Source organism: Schistocerca serialis, chromosome 2 (genome assembly GCF_023864345.2).
Source record: "Schistocerca serialis cubense isolate TAMUIC-IGC-003099 chromosome 2, iqSchSeri2.2, whole genome shotgun sequence".
Classification (NCBI taxonomy): domain Eukaryota; kingdom Metazoa; phylum Arthropoda; class Insecta; order Orthoptera; family Acrididae; genus Schistocerca; species Schistocerca serialis.
In genome coordinates this window covers 43,114,404-43,135,380 of record NC_064639.1, presented here as the reverse complement: position 1 = coordinate 43,135,380, position 20,977 = coordinate 43,114,404, and the positions used below count along the sequence as shown (strand labels likewise).

At 42.4% G+C, this 20,977-nt stretch overlaps 1 protein-coding gene across 1 annotated transcript in view; it reads left to right on the top strand.

Moving 5' to 3' along the window:
• LOC126455428 (PDF receptor-like) overlaps positions 1-20,977 on the top strand; it is a 378,273-nt gene that overhangs the window by 199,912 nt on the left and 157,384 nt on the right. The gene's annotated exons all lie outside the window — the stretch shown is intronic.

Here is a 20,977-nt window from a genome sequence, read left to right as displayed (position 1 = left end):
CGCGTCATCTCAAGCATTAGTTCAAACATCACTCAAGAAGGTAGGCAGGCAGGGATGTCCTTTATCGCCCACAATATTTAATAAATATGTAAATATAGACAACTTGTGTGTTTCCAGTATATGTAAAACCAATAAATGGCCAAAGAAAATGGAAGATTCCTACACACTGAGACGGACAGTTTTTAAGGCACTCGTTTTTTGCAGAGGAGCAGGTTCTCTTAGTGGATACGGTAAATAACATACGAATGGTTGTAATTAAAGGTTAGCTACTCACAGAGGTCCACTATGGGCTGTAATTGTTGACTGGGAGCGAAACTTCGTAGACATGCTAATCCGTTAATGCGAAACCGATTTACGCTGTAAAAATTAGTTCCAATTTTGGTGCAACTCTGGCGCTGTGAATGCAAGAAAGAGTATAGAATTGTTTTCACGTCTAATGAATTGGGGACGGGGCTTTGGCAGAAAACGTCAAACCAATCGAGAAGGCCTAAAGCTGATTTTATTGCTGACAGCTGCTTTCAGCATTTGATCTATGTGAACATTGCAGACATCAACCAGATGCTGCACAGCGCCACATTTGCACGTAGTGGCCAAAATTGGAACTAACTTTTTTCCAGTGTAAAACAGTTACTCTTTATCTTCTCAACATATCTATCATGTTTCACTCCCATGCGATAATTACAGACCACCCTGCACAACCATGGTTATAACTGCCCAGTACAGCAAGCTGCATGGCCGTTATGTACAGTGTGTTACAAAAAGGTACGGCCAAACTTTCAGGAAACATTCCTCACACACAAAGAAAGAAAATATGTTATGTGGACATGTGCCCGGAAACGCTTACTTTCGATGTTAGAACTCATTTTATTACTTATATTCAAATCACATTAATCATGGAATGGAAACACACAGCAACAGAACGTACCAGCCTGACTTCAAACACTTTGTTACAGGAAATGTTCAAAATGTCCTCCGTTAGCGAGGATACATGCCTCCACCCTCCGTCGCATGGAATCCCTGCTGCGCTGATGCAGCCCTGGAGAGTGGGGTATTGTATCACAGCCGTCCACAATATGAGCACGAAGAGTCGCTACATTTGGTACCGGGATTGCGTAGACAAGAGCTTTCAAATGCCATGTGGCTTGAGGTCAGGAGAGCGTGGAGGCCATGGAATTGGTCCGCCTCTACCAATCCATCGGTCACCGAATCTGTTGTTGAGAAGCGTACGAACACTTCGACTGAAATGTGCAGGAGCTCCATCGTGCATGAACCACATGTTGTGTCGTACTTGTAAAGGTACATGTTCTAGTAGCACAAGTAGAGTATCCCGTATGAAATCATGATAACGTGCTCCATTGGGCGTAGGTGGAAGAACATGGGGCCCAATCAAGACATCACCAACAATGCCTGCCCAAACGTTCACAGAAAATCTGTGTTGATAACGTGATTGCACAAGTGCGTGCTGATTCTCGTCAGCCCACACATGTTGATTGTGAAAATTTACAATTTGATCACGTTGGAATGAAGCCTCATCCGTAAAGAGAACATTTGCACTGAAACGAGGATTGAAACATTGTTGGATGAACCATTCGCAGAAGTGTACCCATGGAGGCCAATCAGCTGCTGATAGTGCCTGCACACGCTGTACATGGTACGGAAACAACTGGTTCTCCCGTAGCACTCTCTATACAGTGACGTGGTGAACGATACCTTGTACAGCAGTAACTTCTCTGACGCTGACTTTAGGGTTATCGTCAACTGCTCGAAGAATTGCCTCGTCCATTGCAGGTGTCCTAGTCGTTCTAGGTCTTCCTCAGTCGCGAGTCATAGGCTGGAATGTTCCGTGCTCCCTGAGACGCCGATCAATTGCTTCGAACGTCTTCCTGTCGGGACACCTTCGTTCTGGAAATCTGTCTCGATACAAACGTACCGCGCCACGGCTATTGTCCCGTGCTAATCCAACTCCGCATTTGTAAACATTGCACTGACTGCAAAACCACGTTCGTGATGAATACTAACCTGTTGATGCTACGTACTGATGTGCTTGATGCTAGTACTGTAGAGCAATGAGTCGCATGTCAACACAAGCACCGATGTCAACGCTACCTTCCTTCAATTGGGCCAACTGGCGGTGAATCGAGGAAGTACAGTACATAATGACGCAACTAAAATGAGCTCTAACATGGAAATTAAGCGTTTCCAGACACATGTGAACATAACATCTTTTATTTATTTGTGTGTGAGGAATGTTTCCTGGAAGTTTGGCCGTACCTTTTTGTAACCCCCTGTATAGTGGCATGACAGTATAATTTAATCATATCCACAAAGGAAACACGACCTTTTTATGGAAAAGAATATCTCATAGCGAAGACTGTAAGCGAGAATAACATACCGGAACAAGTTCATATATTTAATTACCTGGGTTGTGATATCTCCAGTATTTATGATAATGACCCCGAAAAGAAACTACAAAGGTACACATGTTAGGTACGATTAAGCAAACGGTCCGGGACAAAAGCAGGAAAGTGACAGTGCTTAATTACTAGGTAAAATGTAATACTATGACTGTATGGACCCGAAGTATGGACTTCAACGAACAAACAATTACAGTGAACTGAAGAAGCAAAAGTCAGACTTCGAAGATCTGCAACGTGAACAAAGATTTATAAAATGAACCGCGAGATAAGAGAAGAGTTTCATGTTTTAGGAATAGTACAAAAGGTGTAGAAAGGTGTAGAAAGAAATGGCATGACCATGAACCACATATGGATCAAAGACGTGTACCACGGAAAACATATTACCACAGACTGGAGGATAGGAGAAAGATACGATGACCACAAAGGAGACAACGGTATCAGCTTCAATGTGCTTGGGTTTGGAACACGTGAAGATCTCTAACCCCAAAATGTATACGATGGTGATGATAAATGAAACGTATGAACTCTTCATTGAATACAAATCAGCAAGAGATAGCATTGCCTTGATTGAACTAGGAACTCATGGAAAATTGTTAAGGCTTGTAAGAATGACAATGAATGAGATACAGAGTAGTGCAAGAGCGGAAGGAATGGTGTTCAATCCACTAGCTATTGAAGATGGGGTAATGTAAGGAGATGCGTGTCTCCATTTTAATTTCGCCTTGGAGGAGGTTATGAAGGATGGATATCTGCTGAGCAGTATAACGACCTTTCATGCATCAGTGCAGATAAACGTTTATGCCTATGGTGTGGATATGGTAAGCACCTGAAGATGGCGTCCCCTTGAGGCATTGTGCAACTTTCACAACGTTATTTGACCCGACGCCAGTGAACCATTGAAGTGGCATAGATGTAGCTGCAAAAACTCTGAAAGTAGGGGAGGATACATTCATCCCAATTCAACAGGCCAGTAACGGTGTGGGGTTGACAACCATCAGAAAACAAGTTACGTGGATGCTGCAAGAAATGCGCCAGGAAAACAAGCAAACTTCAATAGCTTTGGGCGGTTATACTTTCGAGAGAGTTGGTTTAAACATCCTAGATCGGAAGACACCCACTCAAGTTAACCCTCTTGTATTATGGAACAGGAGTAATAGCAGCCAGCAGAGCCTATTGTACATTAATTTTTTTTCCTCGAGGTTCTTGTCTCGCTTCGGCAGATAAACCACTTATCAGACACTTATGAATCATTAAACAGCCATGCTTTGAGCAACATTTTGATGTTGACGTGAAATACTGCCAGACGCGGTCCTGGCAGAGTGCAAGAAACGCTTCGACGAATTCTGCAACAGTAGTCAAATGGTGAAGACTTGCAGACTTGCCACCCCATCTCAAGAATAATGCAATACTACCCCGTGAAACAAGCGGACATACGAGAAGTTTCGACTGTGACGCATAGGCAGCGCTAACTAGATATCCTGAAATTTGCAGACGCTTTGTCCACCTGTTTATGGCTAAGGAATTCGGTAATTCAAAAATCGGTAGTCTTACTTTACAATAAAAAGGGTTTGATCCGGTAAATAGCTGAATTTTATTTACGAATTTCAAGCAGAAAGAAAACTCGATAATGCCATTTGAAGCAGAAAGAGTACACGGACATTACTGTCGTGTCGTCATGTGGTAACTAAGACGTGAATGGGTAAAGTGCGGGCAGCAACAGTATAAACATAGTTTTCTTGGTTTAGGGAGAAAGAGCCGCGCGTCGTTACAACTGTTACAGTAGCGTATCAGAACACTACCTGAAGTTACCGTCAGCTGTTGCGTTTTCCTAGTTGTTCCCTAGCGCATGCCCTGAAAGGACGAAAATGCACTGCTAGTGTCGCCCTACCTTCTCAGCAGTGTCGAAGCCGGACCCAGTGCCGCCGACTGCTGAGCCGGAAAGGTGGTTAACTGCAGACGCTGTTGGCTGGAGTTCGCTGGCTCCATGAGCTCCTCCTCGCTTGCTTCACGAGGAAACCGGCACGGATGAAAAGTCACTGTCGCGTCAGAAATAAATCCACGACTGTCTGTGACATCACCATCACCAAGTGCATTTGGGCAAGGTTTTTCTCCCGATATACCGATATCAAAATGGTAATATCAAGTGCCGATATTTTTATTTTATATTATATTTTTTCACAGTTTCGGTAAAAGTTTTAGGTTTTTATTTTGAAATTATAGTCGAACATCATTTGGGAAGGAGTCTTACTACTTTTTGAGCTTTCACCATGTCCAATCTTTCACTCTGACTGTGTGAAGCAAGTGACAAAAGAAGAAGAAGTCCGATTGCACGGGGGAAGGAGGGGTGGCTGTGTCAATGGAATAACAAGATTTCCGATGTGAAGAAACAGCGCACCAGTGGCGTTAGAAAACACTTTTTAACGGACCTAGTGTGCTGTTTCTTAACGTCAGCATTCTTCAAAAACAGCTGCTGAAAAAGATGACCAAATATATAAATGACAGGATTGGTCTTTGCGGTGGTCGGAGACTGTGATGGAAGTGCTGACGTAATTAGCGTTCGGCGCTACCAACAGAAACTGCAAGGCTTAGCTTCACCATGCAATTTTGACACTACAACTGCTAATGGTTCAAATGGCGCTAGACACATGTGAGGTCATCAGTCCCCTAGACTTAGAACTACGTAAACCTAACTAACCTAAGGACGTCACACACATCCACGCCCGAGGCAGGATTCGAATCTGCGGCCGTAGCAGACGCCTGGTTCCGGACTGAAGCGGCTAGAACCCCTCGGTCACAGAGGACGGCCTACAACTGCTAGGACACTGGCATTGGCAGAAATGAAAAAAATCCACCACTGTCTGTGACTATGCATTTGAGCAATGTTTTTCTCCCGATATATCGATATCAAAATGGTGATATAGTGGTGTGAAGCAAGTGACAAAAGAAGTGTTCCGGACAAATTCGCTATGTGACGAAACCGAACGACGGACCCATCTTACAACTTTTATTTGGCCACATACATACAGTTACCATTGTTAGCAAAGTGGTTAACGCCAGGCGTAAACGTGCATCGTTTCACTTTCAGTTCTTGCCCTAAGGGGAATTGGCAGGTTGCTATCTTGTTGATAAACAGTATATCTAATAATAAATCAATACTTAATTATACAGCTCTAAAACTGGCAGTATATTTACAAAGTGCAGATGATATTTCTATAGGAGGTTCAAAATGGCTCTGAGCACAATGGGACTTAACAGAGGAGGTCATCAGTTCCATAGAACTTACAACTACTTAAACCTAACTAACCTAAGGACGTCACACACATCCATGCCCGAGGCAGGATTGGAACCTGCGACCGTAGCGGTCGCGCGGTTCCAGACTGAAGCGACTAGAACCGCTCGGCCAATCCGGCCGGCTCTATAGGAGGTGTGTTGATGTTTTTAGCGTCTATCTGTCCATATATCAAGGAACAATAATGATATTTTCTTTAATATCGATGTAGAAGATTCCCGATACTTTTAAAAGTATCAAGTCCTGCTATGCATATGGCCATGTCTGTAATCTAACGTCGATTACGAGTGAAAGTAGTCCCGAGACGCCTGGAAAAATTCCTACAGATTTTCGCTACACCCCAGAGTAGGGCATCTCCTACAGGCAACAATCAATGAACAAAAGGGCTTAAATGATTTACCATTCGCATGGATGGAAACCTGTGACCGTTAACGAAGGCTGTTAAAAACGCCCAATTCAGACCCACACCCCGTACACTCGGCTCGGTTCCAAAGAGAGAAAATAAAATTTCCGAGGAATGCTCATAATTGTTTCTCACATTGTCTTCAGGCACTGTGGTTGGGAGAGCTCCAGGACCCATAAGCAGAAAAATACCCACAGTAGCAAGACAGCACTCGAGACGGACAAAGTGAACCTGCAGGTGGAAACAACCGCAGTCGGTCGCCTGTGAGATGTTATCGCGTCCCAGGCGCGCCCTGACAGTCTCTGTGACACCATTTGGTGTACAAAGTGGCAGAGGAGGACGGGCTGTCGGCCATGGTCTATTGTGTAGTGTCAGTCCTTTCTCGGGAGGGCAAAGATAATCTGTTTCTGCATTGTGTAGCTTCGCTCCGACAGGAATTTTTCCGTTTACACTAACCTTCTACCAGCAATATATAAGATCATTTACCATACGCTTGATAACGTGCTGATTGATTCTCCCGTACATTTCACCTACGTCCCAATCATTCACATCTTTGATTCGAAATTCAAGTAAGAGAATGAGATACGGATTGTTGACTACATATACAAGCAAGAAGTCCGCGAAGTTTGAATTACTTGATAAAATACTAAAAAAAAAGAGGAATACATGTGAGGACGGGCCTGAAACAGGCTGCAGCCTCACAGTAGTAACGATGATCTGGTCAACATGACACTTAGCTGCAGATTCCTTAATAAGCATGATTCGAAGTTACTGTTAGTAAAGAAGGTGCTGTGTCCGGCAGTCGCTCAGGTACTGTAAGCGTGAGACGTTGAGCTGCACCTAGAAGGGTACGTTGCCTACCCCTCTTCACCGATCCCGTTCAGATTCACGGTATGTGCAGGGCCTGGCCACAAACAAAGGTGACAGAAGTGGCAGCTCCGCGTGGCTAACGGTTTCGCTGACGCAGCGGAGTGAGTGTAGAACTGTAATCAGAGCGTTGTCGGGTCGGGATCCAATGCTGAAACTTTGATTTTCTTCATATAGATTTTTTACATTACTTACATCGCAAACAAACTGAAAGAAAAACACTCAGTACATTTTCATAAAAGCCATGAAAAGTAAAAGTAAAGGAACATTTTGCACTGCAAATAAATATTTAGGAAGGGATTCTAAATCAAATGCAAGAACTTCGTATCTGAAACTACTTTTCCTATTTATGAAGATATAGAAGGATTGCCATCGTCCAGTACTGAGCTGGTTCCGCGTTGCACGCTGCTAGCGCAACCGTGAGACGTCTGTTTTTTATCGTCTCTTCAGTCTTCTGACTGGTTTGATGCGGCGCGCCACAAATTTCTCCCCTACGCCATCAATACCGGAGTAGCGCTTGAAACCTACTTTCTCAGTTATTTGCTGGATGATTTCCAATATCTCTGCCTTCCTCTACAGTTTTTGCCATATACTGTTCCATCTAGTATCATGTAAGCCTTTCTCTCATATCTTAACAGATGTCCTATCATCCAGTCCCTTCTCCTTATCAGTGTTTTCCACATACTCCTATTCTCTCCGATTCTGCGCAGAACCTCCTCACCCCTTACCTTATCAGACCACCTAATTTTCAACAATCGTCTATAGCACCACATCTCAAATTCTTTGATTATTTTCTGTTCTGGTGTTCCCACAGTCCATGTTTCAGTACGGTACCATACAATGCTGTACTCCATATGTACATTCTCAGAAATTTTTTCCTGAAATTAAGGAGTATGTCTGATACTAGTAGACTTCTCTTGACCAGGAATGCGCTTTTTGCCATTTCTAGTCAGCTTTTGATGCCTTTCTTACTCCATCCGTCATTGGTTATTTTATGGAAGAGGTAGCACAATTCCTTAGCTTCATCCACTTCGTGACCATCAATCCTCATGTTAAGTTTCTCGCGGTTCCCATTTCTGCTACTTCTCATTACTTCCGTCTTTCTTCGGCTTACTCTCAGTCAATTTTCTGTACTCATTAGATTGTTCATTCCATTCAGCATATCATGTAATTCTTCTTCACTTTCAGTCAGGGTAGCAACGTCATAAGCGAATCGTATCATTGATATCCTTTCACCCTGAATTTTAATTCCACTCCTGAACCTTTATTTTATTTCCATCATTGCTTCCTCGATGTACAGACTGAACAGTATGGGCGTAAGACTACATCCCTATCTTACACCCTCTCTAATTCGAACTTTCGTTCTTTGTTGTCCACTATTACTATTCCCTCTTGGATCTTGTATGTATTGTATAATACCGTCTGTACCTACTGCTTCCCCCTATTTTTCTCACAATTTCTAACATCTTTCATCATTTTACGTCGTCGAACGCTTTTTCCAGGTCGACAAATCCTATCAACATGTTTTGACTTTTCTTTAGCCTTGCTTACATTATCAACCCCTCTCCTGCCTTTACTTTTTCTAAATCCAAACTGGTCGTCATCTAGCACACCCACAATTTTCTTTCCCATTCTTCTGTATATTATTCTTGTCAGCAACTTGAACGCATGAGCTGCTAAGTTTATTGTGCGGTAATTCTCGCACTTGTCAGCTCTTGCCGTCTACGGAATTGTGTTGATGATGTCTTTCCGAACGTCAGATGGTATGTCGCCAGACTCATAAATTCCACACACCAACGTGAACAGACGTTTTGTTGCCACTTCCCCAAATGGTTTTAGAAAATCTGACAGAATGTTTTCCATCCCTTTTGCCTCATTTGATTTTAAATCCTTCAAAGCTCTTCTAATTTCTGATTCTAGTACTGCATCCCGTGTCTTTTCTAAATCAACTCCAGTATCTGGTTCTCTTCTCTCGTGTAGTGGTCAATGCAGGGATTGGTTTCCAGCAGCTATAACGCCAGCTTGTCTTCTTTCTGTGCGTGTTTCAGCTTCACATCAGAAATATCTTTCCCCTCATAGAGGCTTTCGATTTATTCCTTCCAATTATCCGCTCTCGCCTTTCCATTTAACAGCAGAATACCTTCAATGTTACTACCTTTGCTTTTCAGGCTTTTTTTTTTTTACTTTCCTATATGCTGAATCCGTCTTTACGGCAATAGTCTCTTTTTAGATTTCTTCAGATTTCCATGTAGCCATTTCGTCTTAGCTTCCCTGCAGTTGCTATTTATTTCATTCCTCAGCGACTTGTTTTTCTGTATTCCTGATTCCCGAAATGTTTTAGTACTTTCTTCTTTCATCGATCAACTGAATTATTTCTTCTGTTACCCATGGTTTCTTTATGTTTACCTATATTTTTCTTTCCAAATTCTGTGACGACCCTTTTTAGAGGTATCCATTCGTCTTCAGCTATTCTACCTACTGAGCTACTCTTTACTGCTGTATATATAGCCTTAGAGAACTTCAAGGGTATCTCGTCATTCCTTAGAGCTTTGCGTACTGATTCTTCCTGACTAATGTCTTAAACTTCAGCCTACTCTTCATGACTACTATATTGTGATCTGAATCTGTATCTGCTTCTGGGTACGCCTTACATTGAAGTATCTGATTTCGGGATCTTTGTCTGACCATGATGGAATCTAGCTGAAATCTTCCCGTATCGCCGGCAGCGGTGGCCGAGCGGTTCTAGGCGCTTCAGTCCGGAACCGCGCGACCGCTACGGTCGCAGGTTCGAATCCTACCTCGGGCATGGATGTGTGTGATGTCCTTAGGTTAGTTAGTTTTACAGTAGTTCTAAGTTCTAGGGACTGATGACCTCAGAGCCATTTGAACCATTTTCTTCCCGTACCATCTGGTCTTTTCCCAGTATACCTCATCCTCTCCTTATTCTTGAATAGAGTTTTCGCTGTTACTAGCTGAAATTTATGGCAGAACTCAATTAGTCTTTCTGCTCTCTCATTCATTGTCCCAAGGTCGTATCCTCCTGTAACCTTTTCTTCTACTTCTTCCGCTACAACTGCATTCCAGTCCCCCATGACTATTAGATTTTCATCTCCCTTTCGTACTGTATTACCCTTTCAATATCCTTATATAGTTTCTTTATCTCTTCATCTTCAGCTTGTGGCGACGGCATTTGTACCTGAAATACCGTTGTCGGTGTTGGTTTGCAGTCGATTCTGATAAGAAAAACCCTATCACTGAACTGTTCACTTTAACACGCTCTCTCCACTACCTTCCTGTTCATAGCGAATTCTACTCCCGTTATACCATTTTCTGCTGCTTTTGATATTACCCTATACTCATCTGACCAGATATCCTTGTCTTCTTTGCATTTAATTTCACTGGCTCCTACTATATCTAGATTGAGCCTTTGCATTTCCCGTTTCAGATTTTCTAGTTTCCATACCACGTTCAAGTTCCTGACATTCCACACCCCGATTCGTACAACGTTATCGTTTAGTTGATTATTTAATCTTTTTCTTATGGTCTTCTTTGGCAGTCCCCTACCAGAGATCCGAATGGGGAACTATTCCGTAATCTTTTGCCAATGGAGAGATCGTCAGTGTTGATTCTTCCTCCTTTAGGGGCAGTTTCCCTCCCCTGGGACAAAAGACTGCATTGAACCTCTGTCCGCTCCTTCGCCCTCTCTGACAAGGCCGTTGGCAGAATGAGGGTGACTTCTTATGCCCGAAGCCTTTGGCCGTCAATGCTGTTATTAATCAAACTTTAAGTCGAATCTGGTTTTCGAATGCAGGACGGAAGATGTCTTGATTACAGACGCTATCCCTAGACCACGAGTACTTGACGCATTGCGGTTGTGTTACTACCAAGAGATACGTATCTTGTTTTTCTATAGGAACTTTAAACCAAGTATATACGGTTCATAGTGTGCGAGTTGTCGAGAAAACTTGTGCTTAAGAGTTTTTTTTACAATGAATACCACTTGAGCACGTGTAAATCAACTGTAAAATAATAAAAATGTCTAATTTTATACAGGAAGTTCCACTGTACGCATTCAAAACTCTTTTGGAATTTTTTTTGTAATCTGAAAATATTCTTTTATTTTCATGTCTTCAATAACAAGATTACTGCATTAAACATACTGAGCAATATCATAGTTTGTTTCAATGTAAGTAAACTAAAAATTCAAAACAATTAAGTAAATAATGGCTGGCTCTGAGCACTATGGGACTCAACTGCTGTGGTCATCAGTCCCCTAGAACTTAGAACTACTTAAACCTAACTAACCTAAGGACATCACACACATCCATGCCCGAGGCAGGATTCGAACCTGCGACCGTAGCAGTCGCACGGTTCCGGACTGCGCGCATAGAACCGCGAGACCACCGCGGCCGGCTAAGTAAATAATGATTCCGCACTCGCACTCGATGTCACAACGTCGGATTACCGTTCTAGTACTGCATCCCGTGTCTTTTCTAAATCAACTCCAGTATCTGGTTCTCTTCTCTCGTGTAGTGGTCAATGCAGGGATTGGTTTCCAGCAGCTATAACGCCAGCTTGTCTTCTTTCTGTGCGTGTTTCAGCTTCACATCAGAAATATCTTTCCCCTCATAGAGGCTTTCGATTTATTCCTTCCAATTATCCGCTCTCGCCTTTCCATTTAACAGCAGAATACCTTCAATGTTACTACCTTTGCTTTTCAGGCTTTTTTTTTTTTACTTTCCTATATGCTGAATCCGTCTTTACGGCAATAGTCTCTTTTTAGATTTCTTCAGATTTCCATGTAGCCATTTCGTCTTAGCTTCCCTGCAGTTGCTATTTATTTCATTCCTCAGCGACTTGTTTTTCTGTATTCCTGATTCCCGAAATGTTTTAGTACTTTCTTCTTTCATCGATCAACTGAATTATTTCTTCTGTTACCCATGGTTTCTTTATGTTTACCTATATTTTTCTTTCCAAATTCTGTGACGACCCTTTTTAGAGGTATCCATTCGTCTTCAGCTATTCTACCTACTGAGCTACTCTTTACTGCTGTATATATAGCCTTAGAGAACTTCAAGGGTATCTCGTCATTCCTTAGAGCTTTGCGTACTGATTCTTCCTGACTAATGTCTTAAACTTCAGCCTACTCTTCATGACTACTATATTGTGATCTGAATCTGTATCTGCTTCTGGGTACGCCTTACATTGAAGTATCTGATTTCGGGATCTTTGTCTGACCATGATGGAATCTAGCTGAAATCTTCCCGTATCGCCGGCAGCGGTGGCCGAGCGGTTCTAGGCGCTTCAGTCCGGAACCGCGCGACCGCTACGGTCGCAGGTTCGAATCCTACCTCGGGCATGGATGTGTGTGATGTCCTTAGGTTAGTTAGTTTTACAGTAGTTCTAAGTTCTAGGGACTGATGACCTCAGAGCCATTTGAACCATTTTCTTCCCGTACCATCTGGTCTTTTCCCAGTATACCTCATCCTCTCCTTATTCTTGAATAGAGTTTTCGCTGTTACTAGCTGAAATTTATGGCAGAACTCAATTAGTCTTTCTGCTCTCTCATTCATTGTCCCAAGGTCGTATCCTCCTGTAACCTTTTCTTCTACTTCTTCCGCTACAACTGCATTCCAGTCCCCCATGACTATTAGATTTTCATCTCCCTTTCGTACTGTATTACCCTTTCAATATCCTTATATAGTTTCTTTATCTCTTCATCTTCAGCTTGTGGCGACGGCATTTGTACCTGAAATACCGTTGTCGGTGTTGGTTTGCAGTCGATTCTGATAAGAAAAACCCTATCACTGAACTGTTCACTTTAACACGCTCTCTCCACTACCTTCCTGTTCATAGCGAATTCTACTCCCGTTATACCATTTTCTGCTGCTTTTGATATTACCCTATACTCATCTGACCAGATATCCTTGTCTTCTTTGCATTTAATTTCACTGGCTCCTACTATATCTAGATTGAGCCTTTGCATTTCCCGTTTCAGATTTTCTAGTTTCCATACCACGTTCAAGTTCCTGACATTCCACACCCCGATTCGTACAACGTTATCGTTTAGTTGATTATTTAATCTTTTTCTTATGGTCTTCTTTGGCAGTCCCCTACCAGAGATCCGAATGGGGAACTATTCCGTAATCTTTTGCCAATGGAGAGATCGTCAGTGTTGATTCTTCCTCCTTTAGGGGCAGTTTCCCTCCCCTGGGACAAAAGACTGCATTGAACCTCTGTCCGCTCCTTCGCCCTCTCTGACAAGGCCGTTGGCAGAATGAGGGTGACTTCTTATGCCCGAAGCCTTTGGCCGTCAATGCTGTTATTAATCAAACTTTAAGTCGAATCTGGTTTTCGAATGCAGGACGGAAGATGTCTTGATTACAGACGCTATCCCTAGACCACGAGTACTTGACGCATTGCGGTTGTGTTACTACCAAGAGATACGTATCTTGTTTTTCTATAGGAACTTTAAACCAAGTATATACGGTTCATAGTGTGCGAGTTGTCGAGAAAACTTGTGCTTAAGAGTTTTTTTTACAATGAATACCACTTGAGCACGTGTAAATCAACTGTAAAATAATAAAAATGTCTAATTTTATACAGGAAGTTCCACTGTACGCATTCAAAACTCTTTTGGAATTTTTTTTGTAATCTGAAAATATTCTTTTATTTTCATGTCTTCAATAACAAGATTACTGCATTAAACATACTGAGCAATATCATAGTTTGTTTCAATGTAAGTAAACTAAAAATTCAAAACAATTAAGTAAATAATGGCTGGCTCTGAGCACTATGGGACTCAACTGCTGTGGTCATCAGTCCCCTAGAACTTAGAACTACTTAAACCTAACTAACCTAAGGACATCACACACATCCATGCCCGAGGCAGGATTCGAACCTGCGACCGTAGCAGTCGCACGGTTCCGGACTGCGCGCATAGAACCGCGAGACCACCGCGGCCGGCTAAGTAAATAATGATTCCGCACTCGCACTCGATGTCACAACGTCGGATTACCGTTCTGCACAATTTCTTTTTATTTTTCAGGACTCCCACATCTACCATTGTAGCACTTCCTTGCTTTCACCAATAACACCTTCATCCGCCTGTCTCCCTTGCACTGAGAAAACGAAAGAATAGGTGCATCCTAGAATATATTTTTTAATTATTTTTTGCTTTTTACTTTTTTTTAAATTTTCTGCCGAGAATTCGTGTACTTAAACGAAATTCTTAAATGATGAAAATCATACTTCCTCTGTTTGTTGTTGTTGTTGTTGTGGTCTTCAGTCCTGAGACTGGTTTGATGCAGCTCTCCATGCTACTCTATCCTGTGCAAGCTTCTTCATCTCCCAGTATCTACTGCAATCTACATCCTTCTGAATCTGCTTAGTGTATTCATCTCTTGGTCTCCCTCTACGATTTGTACCCTCCACGCTGCCCTCCAATACTAAATTGGTGATCCCTTGATGCCTCAGAACATGTCCTACCAACCGATCCCGTCTTCTGGTCAAGTTGTGCCACAAACTTCGCTTCTACCCAATCCTGTTCAATACTTCCTCATTAGTTATGTGATCTACCCATCTAATCGTCAGCATTCTTCTGTAGCACCACATTTCGAATGCTTCTATTCTCTTCTTGTCCAAACTATTTATCGTCCATATTTCACTTCCATACATGGCTACACTCCATACAAATACTTTCAGAAATGACTTCCTGACACTTAAATCTATACTCGATGTTAACAAATTTCTCTTCTTCAGAAAAGCTTTCCTTGCCATTGCCAGTCTACATTTTATATCCTCTCTACTTCGACCATCATCAGTTATTTTGCTCCCCAAATAGCAAAACTCCTTTACCACTTTAAGTGTCTCATTTCCTAATCTAATTCCCTCAGCATCACCCGACTTAATTCGACTACATTCCATTATCCCCGTTTTGCTTTTGTTGATGTTCATCTTATACTCTCCTTTCAAGACACTGTCCATTCCATTCAACTGCTCTTCCAAGTCCTTTGCTGTCTCTGACAGAATTACAGTGTCATCGGCGAACCTCAAAGATTTTATTTCTTCTCCATGGATTTTAATACCTACTCCGAATTTTTCTTTTGTTTCCTTTACTGCTTGCTCAATATACAGATTTAACAACATCGGGGAGAGGCTACAATCCTGTCTCACTCCCTTCCCAACCACTGCTTCCCTTTCATGTCCCTCGACTCTTATAACTGCTATCTGGTTTCTGTACAAATTGTAAATAGCCTTTCGCTCCCTGTATTTTACCCCTGCCACCTTTAGAATTTGAAAGAGAGTATTCCAGTCAACATTGTCAAAAGCTTTCTCTAAGTCTACAAATGCTAGAAACGTAGGTTTGCCTTTCCTTAATCTTTCTTCTAAGATAAGTCGTAAGGTCAGTATTGCCTCACGTGTTCCAGTGTGTCTACGAAATCCAAACTGATCTTCCCCGAGGTTGGCTTCTACTAGTTTTTCCATTCGTCTGTAAAGAATTCGTGTTAGTATTTTGCAGCTGTGACTTATTAAACTGAGAGTTCGGTAATTTTCACATCTGTCAACACCTGCTTTCTTTGGGATTGGAATTATTATATTCTTCTTGAAGTCTGAGGGTATTTCGCCTGTTTCATACATCATGCTCACCAGATGGTAGAGTTTTGTCAGGACTGGCTCTCCCAAGGCCGTCAGTAGTTCCAATGGAATGCTGTCTACTCCGGGGGCCTTGTTTCGACTCAGGTCTTTCAGTGCTCTGTCAAACTCTTCACGCAGTATCGTATCTCCCATTTCATCTTCATCTACATCTTCTTCCACTTCCATACTATTGTCCTCAAGCACATCGCCCTTGTATAGACCCTCTATATACTCCTTCACCTTTCTGCTTTCCCTTCTTTGCTTAGAACTGGGTTTGCTTCTGAGGTTTTGATATTCATACAAGTGGTTGTCTTTTCTCCAAAGGTCTCTTTAATTTTCCTGTAGACAGTATCTATCTTACCGCTAGTGAGATAAGCCTCTACATCCTTACATTTGTCCTCTAGCCATCCCTGCTTAGCCATTTTGCACTTCCCCTGTAATGAAGTTAAATTTATTTCTTCCCTGTAGGTGTTATTGTGGTCTTTAGTCCAGAGACTGGTTTGACGCAGCTTTCCATGCTACTCTACCCTGTGAAAGACTCCTCATCTCCAAGTGCGTACTGCAACCAAAAACTCTAAACTAAATTCCTCCCTAACAGGCCATGAAGGCCCAACCGGGCTGATAGGCCGCCGTCTCATCCTCAGCTCATAGGCTTCACATGATGCGGATGTGGAGAGGCATGTTGTCAGCACACCGCTCTCCCGGCCGAGGCCGGAGCCGCTACTTCTCAATCAAGTAGCTCCTCAGTTTGCCTCTCAGGGGTTGAGTGCCAACAGCACTCGCCAGACCGGATGGTCACCCATCCAAGTGCTAGCCCAGCCCGAAAGCGCTAAACTTCGATGATCTGACGGGAACCGGTGTTACCACTGCGGTGAGGCCGTTGGCACTGCAACCTACATCCTTCTGAATCTGCTTAGTGTATTCATCTCCTGGTCCCCCTCTACGATTTTCACCCTCCACGCTGCCCTCCAATGCTAAATTTGTGATCCATTGATGCCTCAGAACATGTCCTACCAACCGATCCCTTCTTCTACCCAAGTTGTGCTACAAATTCCTCGTCTCCCCAATTGTGTTCAGTACTTCCTCATTAGTTACGTAATCTACCCATCTAATCTTCAGGATTGTTCTGTAGCACCACATTTCGCAAGCTTCCTTTCACTTACTGTCTAAACTATTTATCGTCCATGTTTCGCTTCCGTACATGGTTCCACTACATAGCCGGCTGAGTGGCCGAGCGCTTCTAGGCGCTTCAGTCTGGATCCGCGCGACCGCTACGGTCGCATGTTCGAATGCTGCCTCGGGCATGGATGTGTGTGATGTCCTTAGGTTAATTAGGTTAAAGTGGTTCTAAGTTCTAGGGGACTGATGACCTCAGATGTTAAGTCCCATAGTGCTCAGAGACATTTGAACCATTTTTTTTACACTCCATACAAACACTTTCAGAAAAGACTTCCTGATACTTAAATCTATACTCGATGTTAGCAAATTTCTCTTCTTCAGAGACGATTTCCTTGCCATAGCCAGTCTACACTTGATATCCTCTCTACTTCAACCATCATCAGTTATTTTGCTTCCCAAATAGCAAAACTCACTTACTACTTTAAGTGTGCTAATTCCGTCAGCATCACCCGATTCAATTTGACTACTTTCCATTATCCTTGTTTTGCTATTGTCGATGTTCACCTTATATCCTCGTTCCAAGACCCTCTCCATTCAGTTCAGCTGCTCTTCCAGGTCCTTTGCTGTGCCCGACAGAATTACAGTGTCATTGGCAAACCTCAAAGTTTTTATTTCGTCTCCAAAGATAATTCCTACTTAAAATTTTTGTTTTGTTACCTTACTGCTTGCTTAATATACTGATTGAATGACATCGGGGATAGGCTACAACGCTGTCTCACTCCCATCCCAACCACTGCTTCTCTTTCATGCCCCTTTGACATAACTGCCATCTGGTTTCTGTGCAAATTGTAAATAGCGTTTCGCTCCCTGTACTTTACCTCTGCCACCTTCAGAATTTGAAAGAGATAAATTGTAGTTATTGTAGTCAACATTGTCGAAAGGTTTCTCTAAGTCTACAAATTCTATAAACGTAGGTTTGCCTTTCCTAAATCTATCTTCTAAGATAATTTATAGGGTCAGTACTGCATCACGTGTTTCACCATTTCTACAGAATCCAAACTGATCTTCCCCAAGGTCAGCTTTTAGCAGAATTTTCCATTCGTCTGTAAAGAATTCGTGTTAGTGTTTTGCAGCCGTGAGTTCCCTATAAGTACTAAAATTAAATCGTTTGTTCTGAAACGGGAAATGTCCTGGAACGCAGCAGTGTTTTCTGGTTACGGGAATTGGGCGTCTTGAGTGTGCAGATGTGGTGTCAGTTCCCTTCAGCGACCTGCCACGGCCTCACTGCTTCCGTGTCACGACGCGTAGCTGCAGTTATCTGTGCCAAAGGTTGACATACCTGCCATTAGGTGGGTGGTCACAATGTTGTGGCTGAACAGCGTAGATGGCTCATTTCTCATCATACCTGAGCCAAAAAACCGCTATGTTCTTTTTAAATGCATTTCTGTCACTTTCAGATTTGGCTAAACTCTGTACAATTCGTAAATTTGGGTGAAGTTGGTGGTGACGAGTAGACGCGGTCCCCTTATCAGCAACGACGGTATTTTGGCCCACACTGTACGTAGTTACTGATTCTCTAAGTACTCCATCTAACATAGATGTTAATCAACCGAAACAGGTAATCAGAAAATTGTAATTTTAATTTTTTGTTGCGATAAAGGCTATTAAAAATACATGAAAACTAATACTATTCACTGAATCTCCTTCATCCAGCGATGTCAGATCTTAACAAACTTATAATAACAGTGCTTACAAATGTCTCAGAAACTTGGTCATTAGCATAAGAAGAAAGCGGAGTGCTACTTGCCTTTGAGAGAAAGGCACTCCGAAAAATCGCTCGTCCAACCTGTGTAAGAGAAATATGGAGGAGGAGGAGGCACAATCGCGAGCTGCACATTGTACGTAAAGATTCATCAGTTAGAAGAGGTAGGCAGGGCTCAGGTGTGGAAAGCTCGCGGTCCTGATAAATGGCGGAGAAATTTCAATGAGGCCGAGGTTCACAGCGAAGTTAAAAGCCACTTAAGAATTTTTTCCTTTCTTTCTGTGACATCAGTCATTTGAATGCCCACCACGAATTCCTTTCCTGTGCAATTTACGACTTCAGTTATTTGCTCGATGTATCCCGATCTCTTTCTTGCTCTACAGGTTTTACCCTCTGCAGCTCTCGCTAGTACATGGCATTTATTCTGTGAGGTCTTAACAGATCTCGTATCGTCCTATCCATTCTCCTTGTCACTGTTTTACTTATATTCCTATCCTCGCAGATTCTGCGCAGAGCCTCCTCATTCCTTACCCTATCAGTCCACCTAATTTTCAACATTCTCCTCTAGCACTACTTCTAAAATGCTTCGATTATCTTCTTTTCCGGTTTTTCCACAGTCCATGTTTCACTACCCTACAATGCTAAGCACCAAACGTACGTTCTCAAAAACTGTTTCTTCAAATTAAGTCCTATGTTCGTTACTGGCAGACTTCTCTTGGCCAGGAATGCCACTTTTGCCGCTGCTAGTTTGCATTTTATGCCCTCCTTGCTCCGTCCATCATAGGTTATTTTGCTGCCTAGGTACAGCATTCCTTAACTTCATCTACATCGTGATTACCAACTCTGATATTAAGTTTCTCGCTATTCTAACCTCTGTTACTCCTCATCACTTCGTCTTTTTTCAGATCACTCTCATATTGTCTAATCGTTAAACTGTGCATTCCACGCTGCAGGTTATGTAATTCTTCTTCACTTTCACTCAGGAAACCAGTGTCATAAGCGAATCGTATTTTTGATATCCGTTCATCTTGAATTTTAGTTCCACTCCTTAATCTTTCTTTTATTTTCATCATTGCTTCTTCGACGTACAGATTGAACAGTAGGAGAGAAAGACTACATCCCTGTCTTACACCGTTTTTAATCCGAGCACTTCGTTCTTGGTCGCCCACTCATGTTATTCCCTTTAGGCTCTTCTACATATGGATTGTTGTCCGTCTCTTGTTATAACTTACCCCTATTTTTCTCAGAAATTCAAACAACTCGCACCACTTGATATTGTCGAATGCTTCTTCCAGGTCGACAAATCCTATGAATGTGTCTTGATTTTTCTTTAGTCTTGCTTCCGTTTTCAACCACAACGTCTGAATTGCCTCTCTGTTGTCTTTACCTTTCCTAAAACGAAACTGATCATCCACCCCACCCTTACTTTTATTTTCCATCCTTTTGTAAATTATTTTCGTCAGAAACTTGGATGCATGAGCTGTTAAGCTGATGGTACGATAATTCTCGCACTTATCACCCTCTTGCACTCTTCTGAATTGTATGGATGATGTTTTTCCGAACGTCAGATGGTATGTCGCTAGACGCATGCATTCTACATTCCAACGTGAATAGCCGTTTTGTTGCCACTTATCCAAATTATTTTAAAAATTGTGATGGAGTGTTATCTATCCTTTCTGCCTTATTTGATCTTAAGTTGTCCCAAGCTGTTTTAAATTCTGATTCTAATACTGGACGCCCTATCTCTTCTAAACTGACTGCTGTTTCTTGCTGTGTCACGTCGTCAGACAAGTCTTCTCCCTCATGGAGGTCTTTAGTGTACTCTTTCCTCCGACACGCTGTCTCGTCTGCATTCAACAGCGGAACTCCCATTGCACTCTTTTGATTGTTTCTAAGCATAAGTCTAATTTCCATTACACAATGGTACTGTCGCCTGCCGCTAGAGGGATCAAAACAGTATGATGAAGTATTGAGTATCGTTCGGTGATTCGTTATCGGCAGCAGTGAAAATTTGGCAGGCTAATTTAAGTGACATCTTCAACTTCCACATCCAGAAAGCCACAGCAGAAAACAAACATGTGATAAATGAACAAACACACCACACACACACACACACACACACACACAAACACACACACACACACACACACACACACACAGAGCACAAAAAAATTATATCACACCAAAACACACACACAGCACAAAAAAGTTTAATATCACACCAAAACACACACATACACTCACACACACACACACACACACACACACACACACACACACACACACACACAGATACATACACAAACGCACACACAAATGCATACACGAAAAGACCACAGATACTTCAATAATTACGCTCATAAGTTTGGCAATAACATTCGATCTTCGGCAAAAACGTTTGACAGTCGGCAGCAAAAACCAAAACATTGCATTAAAACAAGCGTTCAGTTCATAGTGCTGTGGAATGTGGGAAAAAAACCGCA